Consider the following 13,443-nt stretch of genomic DNA (forward strand, 5'->3'; position numbering starts at 1 on the left):
GAAAAAATGACTTTTTGCCTCAAAACCCTGACATTGGCCTCATCGTGAAATGACGTACAGTTAGTCAACTTATTTATTGCAAAACCAAAATTTAATAACACAAAAACACAATTTTCAATGAAAATAATTCCGTCCGTAAAAATAACAGAATGCAGTTTCACTTCCGCCGTGTTCAAATGGAGAGTTGTATGGCAACTCTCAACTGAAGTTGCGAATCTCAGTTGACGAAGCGGCTGTTTTTCAGCAACCACCAATTTTCAGTTGCAGCGAACATTTTCGAAGAAACAAGAAGTAAAATAGAAGGAAAAAATAAACATTTTGTTAACAATTATTGATTCTTTGCATCATTAATTAATTTTGTGTATCAATATGGTGAAAATAACGACAAAGCAGCAGTTCGAAATATTAATTGATAAACTGAGTGAAAATCCAAACTTAGCCCGAGGAGTTCGGGAGTTTTGGTGAAACCAAAGCCACAGCGGATGAAGCGTGGAGGTCCATTTCGGGCAGTTTAAACAGCCATGAACCTCCAACACGAACACCTGAAGAGTGGCAGAGTCTGGATTCACTTTAAAGCAAAGTTGAAAAAGAAAATGCCTCAAAATAAAATAAACTTCAACGACACTGGTGGTGGTTCATCACAATAAGTGAATTTATCGCCTTTGGAGCGGACAGCAGCAAATCTTTTGCAAATGAATTTGGTGACAAATACAGTAGGTTCAGTTTAAGTACAAATGACGAACATCCTCCATCTATATAGCCAACTACACCAGGGAATTTCGTTTTTGAATAAAAATGGTTTTTATTTTGCCTTTTTTCCTCATCTGTCAACTTCGAAACGATCCAATTTTGGCACAATTTGTCCTCTATCAAGTGGACAACTTCCTTCAATACTCTCGACAATGTAGATTGAGCCATGAAATCATTGCCATGGGACTTTTGGAAACTTCCGTCCTCCAAGAATCGCAACGCTGCGCACACTTTTAAAAGTGGGGGTATTGCTGTTGATCTGTAACTTACTTTGAAGTCATCCTTTAACGTTTCCACAACGTAAACTACGGCATCCTTTGGCAATCGAAAATACGCCTTAAACCTGAAATAATTTACTGATTATACAGATCTTTCCACATGATCATCAGCTTACAGAGCAGATGGCAATTCCAATGGATTCGACTTGTCCCTCAAATTTCTTCTAATAGATGCAATGTCCTGTACATTTTCTTCATCATCAAAAAATAATTCCACCTAACTTATCATTTTTTGGGACAGCAAATAAAACTTGACGATCCGAAGATTCAATGTGCAGGTTATATTCCAATCTTGGGTTGTTTTCCAAATTTGCTCGAAAACTCAGCCAAAATATTAAAATATTGTCCAGAATACACAAAAGAGTTTTCCAAAGCGCAATTATTTTTAAAATGTTTTTTTTTTTTGCGAATAGAGGTCACAAGTTTGAAAAAACACTGATCGATAACATGTTTATCGACCACCCAGTTGAGTTGACATTAATGGTACAACATTTCGTCTCAGTCGCGCAGACAACGCAACTCAAGTTTAGTGGCAATACAAGATAGACCCATAAGTCTGATAGAAATTTCACGATGTGCAAAGTATGGACCAAATCGGTTACTACCCTCAAGAGGTTTTGTGGGGGAGGTACCGGAAGGAATGGACCGATATAACCCATCTTCTAACTTAAACTAAGTTTGAACAAAATATTACGAAGGAAGAGTTATCTTGCGCTCCAACCACTAAACACGGTATCATAGCGGTTTCTGCAGTTTTCAGGCTATTTGCTCAGGAAGTATGGACTTGTCCCAGATGAAACTTGTACCGTCGTATGGGGGCGGTGAATACAAGTTGTTACAACAACTTTGTGTGGGAGGTACCAGAAGAAGTGGACCGATTGAGTCCATATTAGAAACTCATCTAAGTCTGATAGAAGTTTCAGGATGTGCAAAGTATGGGCCAAATCGGTTACTCCCTTCAACAGTTATCGTGCACACAAATTTTCCGAACATTTTCGAACTTTTGTGGGGGAGGTACCGGAAGTAGTGGACCGATATAACCCATCTTTGAACTTGAACGAGTGTTATCGTGCGCTCCAGCCAGACAGACAAACGGACGGATCAATTAACTTCAAATAGTTTGAAACGGATTTCATTCAAACAAACTTGTGGTCTAAAACCATTATTTCGATAAAAGTGTATATACCCTCGTTATCATAAATGCTGAAGGTATACAAATTATCTTCGCCCTAATAGGCAAAATTTTTAAAATAAAATCAGTTTGAGCAAGGCTGGGGTTTGAACCCACGTCCTTGAAAAACACATGAGAAAAAAGTGTTGTTGGAACAGTGTTTTTTTTATTATGTTTGTATGTTCGTTCCTCTGTTCAATCTGGCTCTGGGTCTATCTCCAGTTCCAGAAAAATGGCTGCTTCGATGGAATGTAGCCACAGATCCATTGGAGTTAGATGGGTAGGTTTGGCGGGGCAGTTGAAAAGGTGTTCTGTGTCGTGCAGGCCCATGCCGCATACTGGGCAGATGTCTTGCACGGCGCGATCGATTTCCGCCCAATAAGAATTTAGGCGACTGCAATATCCCGAGCGTAGTTGAGCCAAAACTACTCTGGTTTGTCGTGGCAGCTAACGCTCCTCAGCTGCGATAGATGGGGGATGTACTCCGAGTACTTTATTCACAGTATAATTGCTTAAGGCCTTGGCAACTGCGTCGGTGTGAATGCTATTCAAACCTGATTGATATGCTTGTTGATCTAGGGGTTCTCTCCTGTATCGTTGGACCTCTCCCTCTAGAGCGTGGATATCCTTCCTGATCTGTCTGAATTTGTCAGGCGTATCCACAAGATGGTGATTGGGATGGCTCACACGGTAACATCCAAGCAGGTACTGCAACGAAAGCATGTCATTGTGTTGCTTCACTGGAAGAATCATTGCCTCCTCATGTAGATGATTCTCATGGAAAAAAAGTGTTGTCACGGCGTGTTACCGTTCAGAGTCAAACTCATAACATTCAAAGACAACGCTAAGCGTTTGTTATGAAAGCCATACAATGATCGAACAAATAGTCAGCGTTGTAAAAAACAAATTGAATTTGAAAGAGGAAACTTTAGATGATAGCGAAGCCGCTCCACAGCCGATATGTCTGCAAAGCTATAGGCGCAACATCTCACAGTGGTGCCTGTGTGGGTTCGAATGTTCGGCTTTCAATTTTCACGTGCATCATTGATCATTAAACTTGACTCTAACGAGAAATTAATTAAAAACAAGTAAACAAGTGTCAGTCGGCTTTGCCGACAGATATATACCCTCGGCCAATCTGAAGTGAAACATTCACCTACGAACAGATCGAATGTATTTAAGGTCTCTTCAGAATTTTGTGGCCCTTTTTGGACATTTGAACTTGCCGACAGTTATGGATTAGGAATTAACTGCACTAAGACATAACTGTCGAACCTTTGTGGGGGAGGTACCCATAGGGAGGACTGATATGGGCAATTTTAGAAGTTAAACTAAATTTTGACAAAATATTAGGAGATGCAAAGTTTTGACCAAATTGGTTGCCCCATTCAAGTGTTATCGTCCTAGCATTTTATTGACATTTTTAAATATTGGGGAGAAGTACCTGAAGTTGACGAAGACCAAATGTTGGACCAAATCGGTTGAACAGTTCGAGAGTTATCGTGCTCTCCGACACCCACATATGGTGACATAGGGGATTTTTTACACCTTTCTGGCCGTTTTCCTAAGAAATATGAACTTGCCCCTAAAAAATTTTTGCCGTCGTAATGGAGGTAGCGAATGCAAATCGCTTCAACAAAAATTAAAAAGATTCGAGAGCAGGTCTTAAAGTGAACTTATCCTAAATTGTGTGTGGGAGGTACCAGAAGGAGTAGACAAATATAGCCCATATCCGAACCTGATCTATATCTAGTAGATATATTAGGATGTGCAAAGTATGGATTACTTCGGTCACTCCCTTCAAGAGTTATCGTGCGCACAATTTTTCCGAACATTTTTGAACTTTTGTGGGGGAGGTACCTGAAGAATTTAAACTATGTTTGAACAAAATATTACGAAGGCCAGATTTTGGACCGAATCGGCAGATCCGTTTCAGAGTTATCTTGCGTACATGGTGTTATACGGGCTTTTTGCTTCTTTCAGGCTATTTTCGCAGGAAGTATGGACTTGTCCGCTATAAAACATGTACCGTCGTATGGGCAATGAATACAAGTTGTTGCAACAAAATTCAAAACGATTCGAGAGCAGGTCCTTATCTGAACTTATCCGAAATTTTGTGTAGGAGGTACCCAAAGGAGTGGACCGATTGAGTCCATTTTGAATCCTCATCTAAGTTTAGTAGAAATTTCACGATGTGCAAAGTATGGGTCAAATCGGTTACTTCCTTAAAGAGTTATCGTGCACACAAATTTTTCGGACATTTTTGAACTTTTGTGGGCGAGATACCGGAAGGAGTGGACCGATATAGCCCATCTTCGAACCAAAACTAAGTTTGGACAAAATATTACGAAAGCCAAATTTTGGATCGAATCGGTTGATACGTTCGAGACTTATCGTGCGCTCCAGCCAGACAGACAGACGGACATTACTAAATCGACTCCAAATTGTCTGAAACACATTTCGTTCAAACATACTTGGGGTCTAAAACCGTTATTTCGATGAGGCACATTTTGCCCGTATGAAAGTGTATATAACCTCGTTAGCATAAATGCTGAGGGAAATATTAATTAATATTAAAAATGATTTTCGCCCTAGTAGGCAACATTTTCAAAACAAAACAAATAATTTCAGATCATTAAGCTTAACTCTAAACGAGAAAATTAATAAAACATACTTTAATTCTGAAGAAAATTCGAATAAATGTAAAAAAATTACAGTGAAAACGGGACAAAATCTATTAGTTGAAGACATGTCATCTCAAAACGAAGCTACAACAACGCCAAACAGAGATATAGAGCTATTTTCTCAAGTATTATGACCTATGCTGACAATTTTCTGGGTTATTTATACATATGTATATTCACCCCCCAGAAATGCTGCTGCACAGTATTATTAAATCCACTACAATGTAAACATACTTTTACTTTACTCCAATATCCATAATTTAGTATAAATTGAATACTGGCAACACTACAATAATATTTATATAGCGACACCTAGAAGATTTCCCCAATACTATTCCACAATTGTATTTAATTTCCTCCGTTTTGTTATGTTCCACAACAACGGTTGAGAAATAAGGGGTTTTAATGGTTTTTGTTTCGTTTGTTTTGCTTCCCCATTCATTGAGAGACTCAACTCAATTCGTCGAGAGATTTCAATTCGTTTGTTTACAAAATGTCAAGTCGACGACGCGCAAAACAGCAGTCAGTCAGTCAAAAACAAACAGTCGAACAACTCTCCATTTGAACACGGCGGAAGTGAAACTGCATTCTGTTATTTTTACGGACGGAATTATTTTCATTGAAAATTGTGTTTTTGTGTTATTAAATTTGTGATTTTGGAAATTATTTAAAAAAAGTAAAAATATTTGAAAATCTGTAATTTTAAGTTTGAAATCAAAAGAATTAAAATCTCTGTTATTCATTCGATACAACAACAAAAGTCGTTTGCCTTGAAGTGCTGAAGTGCATTGGGAAAATATTAAAAGAAGCGGCGAACTAAACAAAATAAGCAAAAAATGCGGTAGAAGAAACAGACAAAATAAAAAAGAATTTTAAAATAAAAGTGAAACACAAACAAACGCACACAAACTCTTCGTTTCTCATCGCTAAAAAAGGGAGGCAAACAACCAAACTGAAATGAGAGAAGTCGTTTAAGGAGAAAAATAAAAAAAAAACTAAAAAGGAGAAAAAGACAAAAACTAAATAAACATCTGTAGTAAACAAATTCAAATTAGAATCTTTTCAGAAAATCAAAAACAAAGGAAAGATAAACATAAAACAAACGCAGCGTCAGCTGAGAGGCGCAAATATAAATAAATGAGATACAAAAACAATGCAAACGCAACAGTGTTTATGATGTTTTTATTGTTGTTGCCTGAGGCATTTTAAATTTTTACTTTTTAAAGGTTGATTTCAATTTTTTAAACCACCCTGAGTTTGTGTGTGTTTGCATGGATTCATGTACATAGTTGTTTTTGTTGTTATTGATAAATGTAAAAAAATAATATTGCAATTTTTTCATCGTCGCCGTATTTTGTTTTTAATTTGTGTTTTGTTTTATGGTGTATTGAATAACATAGTGCCGCAAAATTCCCTGATTTTTCATCTTCTAAAACGTGACTGGCACAATCATCGAATCGAATGTTGTAATTCATCTTTAAGGCGACGTCGAGATACAGCGATTAGTTGTTCTTCATTCAAGTGAAACATTTTTTGAGGTTTTTTGTTAATTTGCATTCTTCTTATTGTGTTTCGTTTTTAGTCTTTTTGTTGTAATGACATTTTAAAAATACACAGAAAAGTGTTTTAAACAAATCTAAATTTATGCAGACAACATCAAACAGCATCATCATCAACGGAGTTTTTCGAAATTAAACCAGGTTTGTACTAATTGCCAAAACATTATTTTTATTTGGGTGCTGATTATTTTATCGTTATTAATATCGTCATTACCTATATCATAAGACTTTGTCGGTAGTGAGACTAAAATATAATGAATATAAATACAGTGACTGTGATGTAACTTGAAATAAAAAATGTAAACGTTGATAACTTAGAAACAAGTTGAGATTTTTTGAGATTGAGATCCTGTATCAGCCAAGCTTGCCCCATATTACACTAGTCTTCAACGGCGTTGACCTGATAGAGGTAAATATCAGGGCATAGAACAAAATTGTTTGAACTTTTCATTGAAAATAGTTTTCAGAAACATTGTTTACTATGTTCTGACCATGTTTCCTTTTATAAAAACCAAAATTTCAACACCCTTTGTTGCCATATTTGCTTGGCCAGCAATTAATTGAAACACACTTTAATAACAGAATTTTTATTTTGTATCTAAGACCACATTTTTTAGTAACCCCTGTTATCATCACTCCGAACCCGACGACGCACAATGGTTCGGAAATCAATTTTCCTGGTCAAAATCCCAATTTTTTGTCGTCAGCCATTGTTATGATATTGAAACTAAGGAAACCAAAATATAGTAAAAATATCATAAGGTATGGTGGGCGAGGCGATCTCCAAACGAAAGACAATTTTTCCCAAATTTTTAAAAATACGTAGGTATTATAAGTTGGTTTTGTTTGTAAAACATCGAAATATTGTTTGTAGACATATATTTATATACATATCGTCACCATAAATGCCGGAAGACGTAACCCACAAAAATAAAACTTTACAGGAGAAGCAAAAAACGTTATAAAATGAAAACGGTGTTATAAAATATCGAAAATTTTTAGTATCGTGTGTTAAGACAGAGAAGAAATATATTTTTGGGAAAAAAATTTAATTTTTTTCCAGAATGTTAGAAGCTGTGTGGGTTACGTCTTTTGGTATTGTATTTTTCTGAAATGCCAAACGACGTAACCCACAATTTATTGAGTATACACTTGAAAAAAGTAGTATAAATAAACAATTATAATTAAATTAGAACTAGTTTATTGGCCTACGCGGCTAAGCGAACTTTAAACTAGCAATCCGACGGTGTTGGGTTCAATTCCCAATCTTAACGGTGATATTTCAGTGGATCACAATTAGGTGAACCGTCCATTCCAACCAGCACTGCAATTACTTATAATATCAAGTGTATTATACGATATTTAAAACATCAGATCCAGAATATTATATTTATTGTGGTATTTAAGTCAATTTATCGACAAAATATAGTTAATATAAATTAAGTGATGTGTAACAATTTAAATGTAACTTTTAATTCTCATAAAGAATGTTGCCATAAATGTAATGACAATCACTTGGAATTAAGTGTTTTAAGTCTAGCAGGTGCTGAAGTTTCTTTTTTGAAACTTTTAGCCTCTGTGCGTATATTTAAGGAGGACCCATTGCCCCAAAATCTCCGGATCAAACGCTAATGTTTGCAGTTTATTGGATCTCCTGTCTATTTGCATAAGTAAACAATTTGTTGTTCTTGGGAGGTTTATCTAAAACATGGCATAGGTCGGTCTTCAGACATCATCTTCAATTAGACACTTCAATCACTTTTTTATTAAAACTTTCGACATTTTACCAAACCTGGGTTTTGCCTATGATCTGCGTATAAGGGGAAATATCCAAAATTCCCACAAATCTGAATTTTGGTGCAAAAAGTTTTTCGAGTTACAAAAACCGCCTAAAGTAAAAGTTGAAGATGTAAAAATTAGCAACAAATATGGTCTTTATACTTCATAAAACGGAATCACCAGCCATGAGGTACCGTCATCTGAGAGTCCAACTAAACATATAGGATTATAAGCCGCATAAGAGTCGAACCGGTTAAAATAATCACGCCATGTGATAGGTATTTCTATAAGCTTCCAAACGACACCCACTTTGTAGTAATAGGTTCAGTAGAACCGGGTCAAACCCGGTTTTTTAGTCCGGATTTTCGGATCAAATAACCGGATAACCGGATTTGCCCCAAATTAAATTATACATTTCCGTAATCAGCTCAATATACCCTCCCTCTGGCATTATAATTGCTGCAAAAATCAAAGACTAAATTGTTTGTACTGCTGTTTAATTTTCAAATAATGTGGATTACGCCTTTTGTGTTTTATGAAAATTACAGTATGCTGTTACGTCTTTTGGTATTTCGTGAATAGGACCGCTATTTTTAAACGCAGAACTTTGAAATTTTGCCAGAGCATGTATTTTAGCTTAATGTATCAGATTCCACCAAAAAACGAATTTCGATTTTCATGTCGGTTACGTCTTCCGGCATTTATGGTGACGATATACAAAATTGATGTCTCGACGAGTAGAGTCGATCTGAAAAAAAAAACATATTTGGATAAAAATTAAACGTTTTATTCCAAAATATTTCCACTTCTGTAAGGAGTATACCAAAAGCAAGACCTGATATAGAGTCGATCTGAAAAAAAAAACATATTTGGATAAAAATTAAACGTTTTATTCCAAAATATTTCCACTTCTGTAAGGAGTATACCAAAAGCAAGACCTGATATAGAAAGAAAATGTAACGTAGAAGGTCAAACAACCAAGATATCGCAGTACATAGTCGGTAATACAACCCATTTTGCCTTTTTTGTAATATCGCTGTAGCTCGCAATTTTGATCGGATCGTCACGAAGTTTTGGGTGTTAATGGGTATCCCAGAAAGAACGAAGCCTATTGATTTTGGTGATGGTCGGATTATATTCATGGGTCGGAATGGGCTAAAAACTTATGTGAAAAATTCAATGTTTTATTCATATGGGATATCTCCGCTTCTAGTATTTTTATACCCTACACCACACTGTGGTAAGGGGTATTATGTCTTTGTGCATTTGTATGTAACATACAAAAGGAAACGAAACAGACCCATTGTTCCTTTGGGGATATACATATAATCACTTTTTGAGTCGATTTATGCATGTCCGTCCGTCTGTCCATGTACGTAGGTCGCATTTTTTGTCCAATTCAGGTGAAAATTGGGGACTACAATATTTTTAGCCATAGGAATAACGCTATTGCTTTTGGGAAAATCGGTTCAGATTTGGATATAGCTCCCATATATATTTTCGCCCGATTTCACGTATTTGCTGCACCAAACACGCTATATACGTCCAATTTTGTTGAAATTTTGAATGTGTGACTGAATTCGGTCTACAAATAGGTGTGCCAAATTAAAGCGAAATCGGTTCAGATTTGGATATAGCTCCCATATATATTTTGGGCCGATTTCACGTATTTTCTGTACCACACACGCTATATATGTCCGATTTCGATGAAATTTGAAATATGTGACTGTATTCGGTCTAGAAATAAATGTGCCAAATTATATCGAAATTGGTTCAGATTTGGATATAGCTCCCATATATATATATTCGCCCGATTTCAGGTATTTGCTACACCAAACACGCTATATACGTCCGATTTTGATGAAATTTGGAATGTTTGACTGAACTCGGTCTAGAAATAAGTGTCCTAAATTATATCAAAATCGGTTCAGATTTAGATATAGCTCCCATATATATTTTCGGCCGATTTCACGTATTTTCTGTACCACACACGCTATATATGTCCGAAGTCGATGAAATTTGAAATGTGTGACTGAATTAGGTCTAAAAATTAATGTGCCAAATTATATCGAAGTCGGTAAAGATTTGGATATAGCTCCCATATATATGTTTGCCCGATTTCACGTATGTGCTGCGCCAATCACGCTATATACGTCCGATTTTAATGAAATTTGGAATGTTTGACTGAATTTTGTCTAGAAATAAGTATGCCAAATTATATAGAAATCGGTTCAGATTTGGATATAGCTCCCATATATATTTTCGGCCGATTTCACGTATTTTCTGTACCACACACGCTATATATGTCCGAATTCGATGAAATTTGGAATGTGTGACTGAATTCGGTCTAGAAATAAAAATGCCAAATTATATCGAAATTGGTTCAGATTTGGATATAGCTCCAATATCTATTTTCGGCCGATTTCGCGTATTTGTTGCACCAAACACGCAATATAAATCCGATTTCTATGATATTTGGAATGTGTGACTGAATTCGGTCTGGAAATAAATGTTTCAAATTATATCGAAATCGGTTATGATCTGGATATAGTTCCGATTTATATTTTACATATTCACAGTAGTATAGGGTATCATATAGTCGGCCCCGCCCGACTTTGATCCTTTCCTTACTGGTTTTGATTTCAATTGTAATGTCGAATATCCCAGCTTTGCACCGACGTAGCCAGGGGCGGCCTTGTTTTTTTTTATTTTTTTGCTTCCGCCATTTGTTATAAAAGGGTGGCTGATAACTTTAGTATCGCCCCAGAAAATGTTTAGCAGTTAAAAGCTTATGCACAGGGTGGTGGTGTAGGGTATACAGTCGGCCACGTCCAGACTATAGCCTTTGTTCACTTGTTTAAAAATAGGGAACATTTTGTTAGCCTAATTTTTTAGTAACCCACGAGATCACTCCGATCCTGACGCCGCACCATAATGTGTGTACATTTATCTTTGAATAACTTATGGCTTAAATGCCCTTTAGAAACACCCCTTGAATTGTTTTCCGGGGAGAAGTCCATATTTTACGACAAATGGGTCTTGACATTTCGGAAATGTCTTACTTTACGTTGTCTATGGGTACATCTCAGATCGGGTAGAACATTTTAATATTCATAGCCAAGTTTGGCAATAGAAGAAAGTCTTAAATTCCTGACGAAAGCCGGCTACTTATTGGATACTTTAGTTTAAGCATATTTTCCCTACCAGCATTTTTTCAATGCATAGATCAGGTTCGAATATGGACTATATCGGCCCATAAATTTCAAAAACAATTTCGTGATAGTCCAGTTTAAGGACATAACAATGGGGCAAGGACTCAGAGAATTCTCCAACCAAACCTGAATTTTATGCAAGCCTTATTGGGAGGTATCGTTCTATGGGGGCTATATGAAGGCATGAACCTAAACCGACAAATTTTATGTGGAAAGTTGTTTACCCCCAAGGAAGACTTAATACCAAATTTCAGCCATTTTGGCGGGATATTGAGGCCACAACCTTAAAACTACCGGAAATCGGGAGGTACCGTACTATGGGGGCTATATAAAGACGTGGACCTATACCGACAAATTACAGGTGGAAAGTTTTATACCCCCAAGGAAGACTTAATACCAAATTTCACCCATTTTGGGGGGATATTGAGGCCACAACCTTCTAAATACCAGAAATCCGGAGGTGCCGTTCTATGGGGGCTATATGAAGGCGTGGACCTATACCGACAAATTTCAGGTGGAAAGTTTTATACCCACAAGGAAGACTTAATACGAAATTTCAGCCATTTCGGAGGGATATTGAGTCCACAACCTTTAAAATACCAGACATCCGGAGGTGCCGTTCTATCGGAAGACGTGGACCTTTACTGACAAATTTCAGTTGGAAAGTTTTATATTCCCAACAAAGACTTTATACAAAATGTCAGCCATTTAAGTGTGATGTTGAGGCCATAACATTAAAAATATCGGAAATCGTCAGGTACCGTTCTATGGGGGCTATATGAAGACGTAGACCCATGCGTACAAATTTCAGGTGTAAAGTTTCATACCCCTAACGAAGACATTTCAGCCATTTCGGTGGGATTTTTAGACCACAAATCCTTGTATATATTTTTGCATATGGTTTTGCATATGCTCATTTTATGCAAATATGTCAAAATATGCACGACATGCAAAAATTTCTGGGCCTAATTCGTTTTATTTTGTGATAAAACTAGTTTCTGTCTAATCAGATTTTCTCTACGACCATCTTAACCATATATGCATTTGCATAGGATTCCGCTGTCTAGTTATGACTTTTTTACAACCACGTATCCCTGTATCATATTTTGATTAGTTTTCACCTAAGATTAGATGAATCGAAGATAAGCCATATCGGTCCAATCGTTTGGGTACCTCTACCACAATAGTTTAGAATTGTGCTCTAAAATAATGGGCACGATAACTTCCAAAGGAAGTAATCGGTTGGACCCAAACTTTGCACGGCGAAATGTTTCCTCCAGACATATATCAGCTTCCACATTCCAGGACTCCCTCGAGTAACAAACACACAAATTTTAAAAATTTTCTTTCACAAAGGTATAATTGGCAATACAAAACTTCCTGACCTAATGTCCCAAATGCTCTAAATAACCCTTCGTAATATTTCTCACAAACGTAAAAGTTCCACGAAGGTCTATATTGGAAAATAGGTACTCGAACTTCTTCACAAAAGTTGGTGTATCGTTTGCAAATTTTTATCGATAGGGCTTCTTGTTGGCCCTGTTTAGAGCATTGAGTTTTCTCACTTTCTCCTTTAAGTTGAAACGGCAGAGAGACAAAACTAACGGGAAGTTTTCATTCAGAATAACCCCCATAATGTTTTTCGTGGGCAAGACCACGTTTCCTGAAATAATGGTACAAAAGCTCTTAAAAATCCTCGGTGACCAACTAAAGTACCTGAAGGGCACAATAACTATGGACAAGTGTTTGATATTGCTCCAATTTTGCGCATGGTAATGCATTTCTCACGCTTAAGTTATGTTCGAATATGGACTATATCGGTCCATTTCTTCGTGTACCTCCCACATACAATTTCTAAATTGTTGGCAAAAGTGCAGTTTAGAGACATGTACACGCAGAGAAGGGATATTGTTGGAGCAATCATATTTTAAGAACAAAATAGTGTATTTTGAAATTTTGAAAATATATATTGTTGTTTCAACCATATATTTTGTGTCAGGAACCATAATG

The 13,443-nt window shown here is 36.5% G+C and overlaps 1 protein-coding gene across 42 annotated transcripts in view; it reads left to right on the forward strand.

The window, feature by feature from the left end:
- Svil (Supervillin) overlaps positions 1 to 13,443 on the forward strand; it is a 1,126,087-nt gene that overhangs the window by 799,332 nt on the left and 313,312 nt on the right. Inside the window, exons 1-2 of one of the 42 annotated variants that reach the window (XM_073980373.1) lie at positions 5,280 to 5,559; positions 6,466 to 6,583. The exons of 39 other annotated variants lie outside the window; for them this stretch is intronic. The gene's annotated coding sequence lies outside the window, so the exon portion shown is untranslated. Of the gene's footprint in view, positions 1 to 5,279; positions 5,725 to 6,465; positions 6,584 to 13,443 lie in introns of those variants that run through there. 2 more of the 42 variants (XM_073980374.1, XM_073980375.1) reach the window with 2 other exon arrangements.

The sequence above is a fragment of the Musca autumnalis genome, unplaced genomic scaffold (assembly GCF_047663935.1).
Source record: "Musca autumnalis isolate F117 unplaced genomic scaffold, ASM4766393v1 scaffold_4, whole genome shotgun sequence".
Taxonomy (NCBI): Eukaryota; Metazoa; Arthropoda; class Insecta; order Diptera; family Muscidae; genus Musca; species Musca autumnalis.